At 35.6% G+C, this 13309-nt stretch overlaps 1 long non-coding RNA gene across 1 annotated transcript in view; it reads right to left on the bottom strand.

The window, feature by feature from the left end:
• Positions 1 to 10992, bottom strand: part of LOC108282649 — a 30639-nt gene extending 19647 nt beyond the window's left edge. Inside the window, exons 1-2 of the long non-coding RNA XR_001816518.2 lie at positions 10904 to 10992; positions 7961 to 8032 (exon numbers count right to left, since the gene is read on the bottom strand). This is a non-coding gene — a long non-coding RNA (uncharacterized LOC108282649). The remainder of the gene's footprint in view (positions 1 to 7960; positions 8033 to 10903) is intronic.
• Between the last annotated feature and the right edge of the window lie 2317 nt (positions 10993 to 13309).

Raw genomic sequence — 13309 nt, 5'->3', positions numbered from 1 at the left:
GTATATGAAACATAGATGAGTTTTGTATCTAGAAGTAAGAAATTAAAGGCATCAGGTGTGGAATTTTTCAGTGGTAGTATCATGCTGGCACTAGAAAGTTTTTGAATTTTGGAGCATTTTAAATTTTAAATTAAATTTCAAGTTAGGGATGCTCAACCTGTATTAAAACATTTAGCTCTCGTGTGCATTAAATGTTTACCATATGCTGGACATTTGTCATGCATGTTTTAGATTACTGATTTTGTCAAAATTACAAATACTTTTAGCACTCTTCTTTTACAATGAGGAAACTGTGTCTTAGAAGCCACTTGACTTCAACTATGTGGCAGCATTATGTCCCAGTGCTAGCCATTAAACCAGGTTGATCTCATTTTCAAGGTCATGTGCTTAACTGTTATGTCATATACTAAAAGCAGCCTTCCCAAAATTATTTCTTACAGAAAAATACCATAATGTTTCCCGTGATGCCAAATTAAACTGCTCCGTGTTCACCCTCATTGTCCTGCCCTTTTCCATGTTCAGAATTTGTCCATCTTTATGCTGGTATCCCTATTATTCCTTACCCGAATAGTAAACATTATGTATTCCTGAGTTCTCACCAAAAATTCTATGTGCTTCATAGCCATTTTCTTTCTCCCCTTAAACAAACTAATGTCTCCTTCCACTAAACTACCTTAGCATTGTAATCTATTCTGTGTACATGACCTGTATCACTTTTTCATCTTACATTTTAACTTTGTGTATTAAACTTTGCTTGTCTAAATCCGATGGGAGCCCCTAAAAGACACAATTTTTATCTGCTTTATCTATCTGTGCCTCCAATTACATAGTGTCTTCTCCCTAGTAGATGCTTATTAAATATTATTGAATAAATGGACCAAGCATAGACAAATGCTTCTTCTACTCTTTAAATCTTAATACATTAACTTCCACTGGCCTAGATCCAAATTGTGTTTAATATTTTTTATGGGTTCTCACATCCAAGTGCTGTAATCATTTAACTATAGCAGTAATCATTCCTTACTCATAGTCCCATGGAACACTGGTCATAATTTCCAGGCTTTTACAAGTATTCCAGGATGCATGGTATTCCCTCCTGTCACTAGTACTAACCACTAACTAAAGCACAATACAAAAAATCCAGGCCCCAATGCAATGTAATGTCACCAGTTTAGAGATTGCCTTCAGGTTATCATTTGTCATTACAGGGACATTGGGAATTGATTCCAGATTCTGATTAGGTTAGAGGAAAACACTACAAAGCAATAAAAAATGAAATAAAATGACAATAAAAAATAATAATCATAGAAGTGACTCTTTTAAAAACTGAATACTTTTTTATTATATTTTAAGTTCTGGGATACATGTGCAGAACCTGCAGGTTTGTTACATAGGTATACACGTGCCATGATGGTTTGCTGCACCCATCAACCCGTCATCTACATTACGTATTTCTCCCAATGCTATCTGTCCCCTAGGCCCCCACTCCCCAACAGGCGTTTCTGTGTGATGTTCCCCGCCCTGTGTCCATGTGATCTTATTGTTCAACTCTCACTTACCAGTGAGAACATGCACTGTTGGTTTTCTGTTCCTGTGTTAGTTTGCTGAGAAACCATCATTCTCAGAAGTGACTTTTTATATTCTTTGTCTAACATGGATTTAATAAGAGGTGTATGCTCCTGGCTCTCCTCTTCCTTCTGGCATTTGAACCTAAAATCGTGATTTATGTATTTATGTATTTAGTGGGGAATGGTAGGTAACACTATTCTCGTGATATAGGACGTCCTAGCCTGTGGTGGACTCAGAATTCTCTAGATGTTCTGAGAGTCAGCAATACGTTGTGTTAGCTCTGGACCGAGTGTGCTTTCCAAGGCTTCTGTTAGCCTTAACTTCATAAGGATTTTCGAGCTTGCCTGGCTAAAACCAAAGCTCTAACTCAGCATTTGAAAAGTTCTTGATCTGTTTTAAGCTTGGAATTATTTCAACCACTACACGTGCTCCCAAAACATAGAACAATTTTTCATCTCTCCTAAACTTAAACTTTAGCCAGATTTTCCAATGAATCTGAACAGTAAGCTCCATGGTATTTTAAATGTAATTCAAAACAAATCTACATTCTGAATTTGGCTACTGAAGCAGAAATATTTTTGTTTATCATTTTTATGTTTTCTTATGAATAGTGTCATCAGTAATTTTCAAAATTACGTGTAGTCACAAAGCAGTACCGTAGGCCATACGCAGTCAAATATAATGCCGGATGTTACAGTAACAAATATAATAGAAATTGGTTCATATTAATAATTTTAGTTTCTGATAAAAATAGAATTGTATTTAGCATACTATCAATAAAAATATGATATTGTATCCTATAATTGATTACTTATTCCTGGAAACAGTAAATCATGAGCTGAAATTAATATATTGTAGGGCTACAGTTCAGCCCATCAACTAAAATTTCAGATGCCTTATTTATACTGTTAATTGTTATTATTTTTCACATTAAGGCTTGTTCTAATGTTTGACATCCTTCAGTTGAAGTAAATAGTAAGTAAATGTTTAAACTTTCAAGCATAAGTTGAAGGCATATTTCGTCTTAGATTCAGTAAGTAATTATAATGACCAAGTAAGAATTTCATTAAAAATTAGACACAATGCTACCAATACTAACATACCCCCTCAAGTCATCGGTAAAACAATGATTCTGTGAGAATACAAGAATCTCATCACTACACTGCCAGCATCTGACAAGTTTATTCTGATTTATAAAGTACTTACATACAACGGTTATATACCAAAGAGGATGATATTTGCTCACACTTAAATTCAGTCTGAGGTTGAAGACCCAAGACATAAGGGGTTGCTAGCATAATAAGTCCTAGAGTCCAAAGACCCAAGAATCAGAAACTTTAACATCCAAGAGCACGAGAAGACAGATACCAAATGGAGATAAATTTGTCCTTCCTCCTTCGTTCTGTTTAGGCCCTCAAGAGATTGTAAGACACCTGCCATCACTGGGGAGGGTGGATCTTTCATTCTTCCTTTCTTCCCTCCCTCCCTCCTTCCCTCCTTCCCTCCTTCCTTCCTTCCTCAGTCTCACTCTGTCACCAGGCTGGAGTTCAGTGGCGCGATCTCAGCTCACTGCGACCTCTGCCTCCTGGGTTCAAGAGTTTGCTAGCTCTCTGCATAAACCTCCTTTTCCTCCCATTAACTCTTGTCTCTTAGGTTTGGTTTTTGAGCAACAAGCAGCCAAACCTGAGTCTGTTCACACTTCCAATAGATCCCAAGGCCTCCAGGTCCTGGATGGTGGAATTTCCCTGTGATGGCAGTAAAAAGTAGGCACGTAAGCTCAAACTCAGCAATGGCCAAGAAGTCTGTTTGTACATGTGTTCTCATCCTGCCCCCAAATAAAGGAAGGACATAGTGGGGCCGGGGAGGGCAGTGGCAGTCAGCATCCCTCTGTGGGAACATAGTATGCTCATGTTCAGCTCTGTTCTAGGATGCGTCTTGGCAAAATGGCAAAGACTTCAACACCTGTACATCAACACACTGCCTTTGGTTTCTCTCTCTCCCTTTCTCTCCTCGGAATATGTATTGCCAATGTCTTAGAGAAGGCAAATTGTACTTCTTTCTGGAGTTAGAGCACTAGGTTAACCTACTAGCTAACCTGATCCCAATCTTTTCCCCCATGGAATCCAGAGAGGTGTTTTCCAAATGCACGTTTGATCCTTTACCCACGTTCTACCCCAAGCTTGCGCTCTCAGAGCAGCCCACTCTGCCAGTCTCTTACCCTTGTTCTCTAACTCCAGCCACATCGTTTTCTTTTGGTTTATGCAGTGTATACCGTCTCACCTTCCACAGGATCTTTGCAAATTTTGCTTCCTCTGCTGGAACATGATCTACCCCTAGCTTCCTCTGTTCTTTTCACCTAATTAACACACACTCTCTGTTAGTTCATATCCTGACCATCCTTCTTGGCCCCTCAGAAGTTTGGTTCAAGCAACTCTGTTTAATGCTGCTATGGGACTGTTACTCTTTCTCAGACCATGGATAGGAGGCTGGAATGGTACAGTCAGTGTATTTTTTACTTCATGTTCTTTCTCACTAGACTTTAAGACCATGAAAAGGGACACTGCTGATTTTGGGGTACTGAAGCTGCCTTTGCAAAATTATAACTGAGGAAATTATGACAGTGAAAGAAATCAGAGCTAACTGACTCTCAATCTTGCTTCTAAACCATAAGCTGTCCTTGTTCGTTCCTGGGCGTAGGCTGAACTAACTTTGGGAAGGAATTCAGTTCATGGTTTGACTATGAGATAAAATTGATAACAGCCCTTCCCAAAAAGAACCCCTTCTTTCCTGTGGTCCAGCCTGCCTCTGCACGACTAACAAATTAGCTACAAGATTAGAAATTATGATTTAGGGGTCATGCAGCCTCTGGCTCCAAGAGACAGAACCTCCCCACTTTGCTCCTGGGAGTAACATCACTATCATAAAACCCAGATCAGTGCTTGAGATATGTTGCAGATCCTGCACCCGATGGATCAGCTGACACCACCCAGACCAGTCATCTGGCCCATCCAGTTCTGCCATCGCACCCAGGAACACCAAAACTAACCTCAACCCCTACCATTCCGTCCCCAAGCTGACCAGTCAGTGCTCTTCACTTCCCAAGCCTCAAGCCACCAAGTTATCTTTGAAAATTCTGGTTCAGTAATGCTCAGGGAGACTGATTTGAGTCATGATAAAACTCCGGTCTCCTGCACGTGTGCTCTGCCTGAATTACTCTTCTCTATTGCCCCATGAGCTCGAGAACAAAATGCAGTGCCTGGCACAGAGTAAAAGCTCAAAAAACAGGTATTGGCAAAGAACGGTATCCAAGCACATTAGGTAAGAATAAGGTTGTCGGTTCTTTCTGTACTTTAAAGTTCTGTCCACAATCACAGCTTTTTTGTTTGTTTCTTACTCGCTCTGTACAGATCAATTCACCAGATTATTAATTTTCCTTCTGAAATTCCCAGTATATTAAGCTCTGAAGGACCAAAAACAAAGATTCTATGTTTACCATTCCTTCATTCTAAATAACTGTGCCCTAATTTTCATGCTTCAATAACATAGCTTTGTTTGTCTTTCTTAACCTATCTCCAAACTCTGGCTACGGGAATTCACACGTGATTCACCTATTACCCTGTCAGCCTCCTTTTTGTAGTAAATGAGATATTAAATTATTTTGACTGTTAATCTAGGTTACATGAACTAAATAATATAACATGTTATCTATGGTCTTATATGTGATATTCTTAATAACATTTTAATTTTTGTGGTTCATTTAAAGATTATATATTATAGGAAAGAATAAGTCATATATTATTATATTTTATAATTATCATTGCATTGCTACATAAATTTTCATGTCTAAATTGTCAAAATTTTTAAAGAAGAAATAAAAGACCCATGCATCTCTTGTGCCCAAAGCCGCCGATGTATAGAAGGGGACTCTCCGAGGTGCAGATTGAAGGTGTTTCTAGCAGAGGGGAAGAAGAGCAATCATTGCATTGCTGCCTTTCTTTTCTCACTAAAATAGGATTGTTCCCTCTGGTGCAATTTCTAGTGCTTCTTTGTTTCTGGTCCAGTTTTACGAGACTTAAGCAGTAAAGCTAGTATAACTTCCCTAGAGAGATAATTTCCTGCAGTTTAATAGATTTTTTTATTAGAATGCTTTTCCCTGTTGATCAGCCATTTTATATATATATAATATATATATATATATATATATATATATTATATATATTCATTACTTAATTTCCTTCCATTACATATGGTCATTATGTAAGAAGAAAATGTTCAAAGTTCTAATTCATAATGTTTATGATAAAAAGTAATACATTATCATTAGCAGGAGCAATATTATTATTATTTGGAAATACCCTAAATAAATGCTATGGGCTTGGCTTTACGTGAATACTCTGTATTAAAGCTATTTTTCATCTTCCTAAATAGAAAGTGGTGGGAGAAATTTAATAATTTTGATTCAAAAGGTAATTGAATTGCCTCATTGAGTTATGGAGATTAAGTTGAATTCTTCAAAAAGAATGAAATGTTACCAAATACTAACATGTAAATAATACATGCTAAGGAATAATCAAATTAATTAGAACTAGTTCATAATTTTATTCTTCCCATCCAGTCAGTATTCTTTTGAAATTTGTTAACTGACTCCTCTGAGCAGAACAGAATTATAATTATGGGTTTATGACACAATGGCGAATCACAATCACAAGCATGAGCACAACTAACAAGCTTTTCATTCACTGCACTGCATTTAAATATCAATCCAATAGAACTTTGCCTGAAACACAAACAAACATCCCCTTGTTCGGCAGAACATAAAGTTGATTCTATCCAATGATTCTGATCAGTGAGAGAGGGTAGCAAAGGGCTGAAAGATGTTAGATGGCAGGAATGCTACTGATTTATGATCAATGTAGATACTTTTTTTTTGAGACGGTGTCTCGCTCTGTTGCCCAGGCTGGAGTGCAGTGTCACGATCTTGGCTCACTTTAACCTCCATCTCCTGAGTTCAAGTGATTCTCCTGCCTCAGCTTCATGTGTAGCTGTGATTACAGGCACTCGCCACCTCGCCTGGCTAATTTTTATATTTTTGGTAGAGATGGGGGTTTCCATGTTGGACAGGCTGATCTTGAACTCCTGATCTCAAGTAATCCACTTGCCTCGGCCTCCCAAAATGCTGGGATTAGAGGCATAAGCCAGTGTGCCCAACATAAATACTTTTAATAATGGACTAATTCACCTTTACACATGCTTTAGACACACCAAAATGAGATAAAAGTGTAGTAAGAACACAAAATTGGAATATGCTCTCAGATAAGACATGATTGTTTACAGTTGTACAACTGAGGTAAACAATATAATTTAACTGCCTTTTGAAAATACCTGAATACGCAAAATTGTTATATTCTCTTAACATAAATTGCATTTTATTTCTGTTATGTTTCAGTGTTTTAGTATACAATTTTAAAAACTATATCAGTTCTTTTTTTAGGGTACATAATATCAATAATTATAATTGCAAAGGTTTTATTCGTGACTAGAAAACAGGTTCTGACAATTTCTTAATCATCTTTGTAAACCTGTGCCACATACTCAGTAAGAAATTATCCTTTGAACTGTTTTATCATAGGGCTGTGCTCCAAATTTTAATTACTTTGATGAAAACTGTTCTTTAATTTTCAGCTGGATAGTGATTATCATCAGGAGGTCCTATAGATGATATAATAGAAATCTGAATCTAAGATTACAGAAAATTCTAAGAAAAGCATCCCAAAAGGATAAGTCGTCCTTGTTTGGAGTAGCTAGTTGAAGTTAAAAATTTTGACCTCTCATCAACAATGGCTGAACGAACAATTTTGAAATAGTATAGATAAGGAAAAATTGTCAAGATACTAAAATTTGGGCTAACAACAGCATTCTAAACATATTTTACAAAGGTCTTTGGGAAATAAACATTCCATAGTAAAACACCATGACGAACTCTTTAAGTTTGGAATTTACTAACTCAGTGAAGAATGTACAGAGAAAACGTAAGAAACATTTCCTTCAATTCCTTCAGTTTCAGTTGTAAGCTCTTCAAGGATAGATTATCAACTAGATTTTGCAACACCCTAGACATTAAAATATGATCTGAAAAATCACTAAGTAAACAAAAAAACAAGTTGTTGAGAATCCCTGTCTTCACACATTCTACTTTTTATGGGACTTAACGTTATCATAAACAATTTATTACTTATAATACCTCATATGTATGTCATAAAATTAAATCATATATGTTTTCTCAAATGCTGTCACAGCATTGCATTGTTTGATTCTTGTTTTTTCTGGGGTCAGCATTTTTACAATTTGAACAGTTTATCAGCCAACATATATTTATTGAAAACATCTTTACCTGGTTATGTGCTAGGTCCTGGACATTCATTGACAAAGCAGATGTAGTCTCTGACTTCATGGAGTTTATGGTCTAGTTGGTAAAATAATGCAATAAATAATCAAGTTAATTTGAAGTATGTAAAATGATACAAGAAAAAAAGAGAAGGGCATAGTATTACTATAATTGAAGAAAATAAAGCTTATCACAATTGCTTTATTTCCCCAAAGAAATATATCCAGAAAGTGTTGATTCAGAGCTCAAACTTCAAAATACAATCTTAGTATCCTATATTCCACATAATACTTAGAATCTCTGAGCACCATCTCCCAGTAATATGCCCTCATTCCAGAGAGAACATCAACAATTAAGGGGGATCATGGAAATATTATTTAGCCACTTCCACCAGTCTCTCCATATAGCTGACACCACAACTGTAATCCATGGTTATTTTTTAAACTATATGTGGCTCATATATCATTTTTCTCTTTGGAAAAGAGTATCAACTCTAGCCTTTGGACATACCCTGGTATACTTGAAAATTTTTGTAGAAAGAAAACAATTTTCCTGGGCCATAAACACTTCAGCTTTATAAAAATAGGAGCTACACATTTCCTGTCCACTGTTCTTACTCCCGTTTCTTTGAAAAGTGCGTTGTAAATTGTGGACATATCAATTCTGACACTTGAATGAAAGAATCAAGTATAAGAAAAGAAAAAAAAAACCAACAGAAGATAAAGAATCACATGCTAAATGAAGGAGAAAGTTGAAAAAGGTTTGAAGAGAATTCTTATGCAATGATCTGGTAATCCATTAGTGTAATGCTTGTATATGTTAATGTTAAGAAGTGTTTTTGGGGTTTTCTTCACTCCATATAAAAATAAACTGACATTACTAATATACTCTGATAGTCACTGCATATTTACGTGTTATGGGTAAACAGCAAAGTCCAGTATTGAGTTTGACCTGTCCCTGAGAAGCAGCATTTTCTGGTAAGCAGGGAGATTTTTCCCCCTACTTATGTCATGGAGAGAAAGACAAGAAGAAAGAGAGGAAGAAAGGAAGCACAGAAGCTGGGATACTTGCATAATGGGAGACAGTCTTTCAGGTTATTTTCTGTTGGGATTTTAAAATTATTATTATTTCTACTTACAACCTAGTAAGTTCTATCATTTATCACAATAGCTGTAGGTTGCCCCAAGCTATTTTCAAGAACTGAAAAAGAACTTTATACTGATAATTCATGAGAATAGCAGATTATACTTTACTTAGAAGAGAGTGATAACATTGGGAGAAGTAAAATATGTAGATTTTTGGAAATATAATCATATCTTGTTTAAAGGAACACATTTGTCAATGAAAATTAAGTCTGATGATCTTTAGAATAAATCTTAAGCCTCGCAAGTAGTATTTCTCTTCAAGGCAGGGCTTCATAAAGCTTACATAACGACTTCTTTTCATGAGAATATATGCTTAAAACTAAAATTACTTCTGAAAAATGCAGAATTTTAACAATGGTTGCTCATAGGCCTTGTCCTCCCCTTTGAGTGCAGGTGAAAAATCTGTATATTGTGAAATATTTCTTCTATTACTATATTACACTCTGTGTCAAAAAAAGAGATTATCTGGGTAGTCACAGTCTCTTCACAGGAGCACATGAAAAGCAAAAAATGTTCTTTAGTTAGTGGCAGGAAGAGACATTAGAGAGATTTTAAGCACCAGAAGAATTTCAGAGGCCCTCGTTGTCTTGAATTTGGTGGGGGTCTGTTCCACGGTGAGCAGGTATAGACAAACCTGCTCCCAAAGGCCAAAGGATCTGAGATGTCAAAGAGAGAGGCTGAGACATCAAGTTTCTCAGGAGAAAAAAGATAATGGGAAATTACAGGCAGAAGCCATGTCTCAGGTGGCCGTGAGACGGTGGATCCCAGCACCCACCCTCCAGAAGATGTCCTATAGCAAGTTTTTGGGGTAAAACATAGGCAGCTCGTTATGTCTCAGATGTTCTTGCAAATCCTGACCAGTGGAGAGGTTAAATAAAAATCTTTATGCGGGGTTATCCACACTAAAAGCAGTATTTCTCTGTAAGGGGTTATCTATGCTATAGAAACACCTTGGCATACAGGAGTCAAAGCAGGGGTTAGTAGAGCAGTTTGGCTTCAAGTTGGCATCACTCTTGCCATACAACTGGCTGTTTTTCTACAAGGCTTCATTCAAGGATCAGAGATCAGCCACTGAGTTAATTCCCAGCTAAAAGCCATAGGAAAAAAAAAATGGAGTATACACATACACAGAAACTCATACTTACATACATACTCATACAACCATGGAGTTTTCCAAAATAATTAAGCTCTAAATTTGAATCATATAAATAGAAGGCTTCTCCAGAAATCTACCTTTATTTGGTATTATTTCTATGAGTAAATATGCTATAATACATTGTCTTAAAAAAAAAAAAAACCTTTAGACCGAGGCATTATTTCTTAAATTTAATCTTTCCTGTTTTTTAAAAGGTAATTTATTTCCAGACTACAATCAATAGAAGCACAACGATGCCTTTTGTTAGTCTTTCAGGTTAACATCATCAAGAATAACATTTTATTCCCACTAATCCGACGCTTAACTGACCTCTCAATACTTTCAATCAAATGGTGGTAATATCAGAAAACTAGCGCTCAGAAAAACAGAAATACCTACTTAGATTTGGATCACATCTTACAAATTCTGAAAAACTTCATACTCAATCTATTTTGCAATTAAAAGAAATATAATTAAACTAGCAAAGCACTTTTGCATATGATATTTTATTATCAAAATAATCTTACGTAATATGTTCTTAGTACCTTCATTTTGCAGAAGAAAATTGAAACTGAAGAGCATTGAAAGCTTATATAAATGATCTTTATGAGTGAAGCACTAGCATATTGAAGAGGAGAAATGGGATTACAGCACAAAATTAAAACTTACTTTGAAGTATCTTACAGTGGGAAAACTCCTAGGTTTCAGGCAAGGTGGTTCAGCCGTAATTCTTCGCCTGCTATATCCTCCAAGCCCTGAAATATTAAACATTGTCTTCCTTTATCTATTGCTTTAAAAAAAAACCAAATCTGTGGTTGTGTCTTTAATACTTTTTACTACTTATAAAAAATTTACTGAGTCTACTACTTCACAATCAGTTGCAGTGACAATCTAGATAATAGATTCAATTATATTTTTCACTGATACATGTTAATATTTTATGTGATATATGTAATTATGATTTGTTATTTTGATATAAATCTGGTGATAATATGTATAATATGTGCTCAAATATTGTTTAGTCATTGCAGTATAAAAATAATTGCTAACTTTACACAAGTATTATTCAAAGGTAAGAAACGATTACTCTCTTCAGTGCTCCTGTGACACTGCCCACTAAGGTTAATACTAGAGTGAGAGACGTTGTGCTGTAGAAGATGAAACTTAAGACTGTAAAATAGTATTCAGGGCTCTGAAGTTCAATAAAGCTGTGATCATATCAGCAAAGTGGAAACAATACTACCTCCCCCAAATTGGGAGTTATAAGGATTGTAAAAGTTTGTCCCAGTAGAATGATTGGCACATTCTGAGAGTATAATTAATATTAGTTTTTGCTTTCATGATTATTGGTGGTAGTAGTAGTTTTTATCAATTACATGTACATGTATCTTGCTATTACTTTTAGTATATAGTTTAATGCAAAAAAAAATCTAAAACTTCAGACACAACATGTGACAAAATACAAGGTTCTTTTATCAGAATTAAATTGTATAAGCCAAACCAAAGTGCATATGTTAACAGGCACACACAGAAATTCTTTATAGGGGTTAGCCTTCCAGCACTTGTGGGGACTGGATAAGCAGTCTCCATAATGCTGTTGTCTTGAGTCTTATGCTGCAGCTTGGCATCCAGTGGGCAGGCAGTTGTTAAGAGTACATGAATGTAAAATCAGAAAAAAGACAACCTGGAACCTACAAGTACGAGTTAGGACCTGCAGGGATAGATTGAAACCTGTCAGTTCTCACTGTCTCTGATCTTGAAACCTGTGAATTTGAAAACAAAACAGAAAGGCTGTCACCTTTCATGGGTGGCAAAAGGCACACCTTGTGCAGGAGTCAGGAAGGCCGAAGGGAAACTCAGGAGAATATGGATTACAGAGCAGTCACAGCCTTGACCAATGCCCCTTACCGAAATGAGGTAACCCAGCAGATTAGCTACAAGTTGTGAGCTGCAAAATGGTTGCTGTGTAACTTCCCCCTTTAAAATCTCACAAAAGTGTTCTGTAGTGCACTGCGCTTAGAATCGTATGTGGAAGGGGATTCAATGAAATGTAGTTCAACCCAGTCAAACTGCCGTATTACACAGCCACCACACCAGCAAAGATTAAAGTAAAAAAGATAAGATCTTCCTTAGATTGTTAAAAAAAAAAATAAGTTTCCTTTTCCAAAAGTCAAAAGTGACATTTTGCCTTATACAAAGGGGATAGAGCAGTCAGAGATCAATTATTTCCGTATGTCACCAAACCTAGCTCATGTCTGTTTGCTTTATTTCCAAGAGAAGTGAGATAAAAGGGAGAAAGCAAAAGACAGTCTTAATATTCCAGAGTATGACTTTCAATTCTTTATAATTTCATATTTTTATGCTATTATTAACATAATTCTATTATCAAGTTCATGAATAAGCAACACTTTGACAAAGTTTTTCATGAATACCAACTATTCTATTGAATATACATAATTATAATTAAAATATTAAAATTTGGCTTACAATCAGATAATTGAGCCAATAATTATGCTTTATTTTTAACCCAGATTTGTTTTTGTATTCTCAGTATTATTCTTTTATTGTCACAAAATCTAAAGATGTATCACATATGGAATACTTTTTTTTTTATACTGGAAATAAACTTATTCTTGAGACTAAGCAATTTAAAAAATGTCCTCTCCCTTTTCTTCTAATTTCAAATAGATTCCAATTTAATCTTACTCAACAGATTGGCAGAAAGCATTAAGCAGACACATTCTTAAGAATATTCAGCCCAAGTCATGTTTTTTTAATGTGATAATTACAACGGGGTATATCAATAGAATGGTTAGCTTGAGGCTTTAGCAAATAAACTGACTCATATTCTGCTCTCTTAGTAACAGCATTGTTATTTGATTCCCTTTTTTTCAATGGCTTCACTAATAACATGTTATATTATTTGTCTTATAATGTGTTTTATCTTCAAGACTAAATTTGCTATTAGAAAACATTTCCCCATTAAAATATATTATTTCCAAAAAAGGGCCAAAGCTTAAAGTGAAACAGAGATTCTGTTTCATACTCCTAAGAAGTATTGAACGTAAAATTACC

This window comes from Cebus imitator, unplaced genomic scaffold, assembly GCF_001604975.1.
Source record: "Cebus imitator isolate Cc_AM_T3 unplaced genomic scaffold, Cebus_imitator-1.0 Scaffold247, whole genome shotgun sequence".
NCBI lineage: Eukaryota > Metazoa > Chordata > Mammalia > Primates > Cebidae > Cebus > Cebus imitator.
Note: the sequence above shows the minus strand (reverse complement) of the source record. Positions and strands in the feature narration are given on the sequence as shown.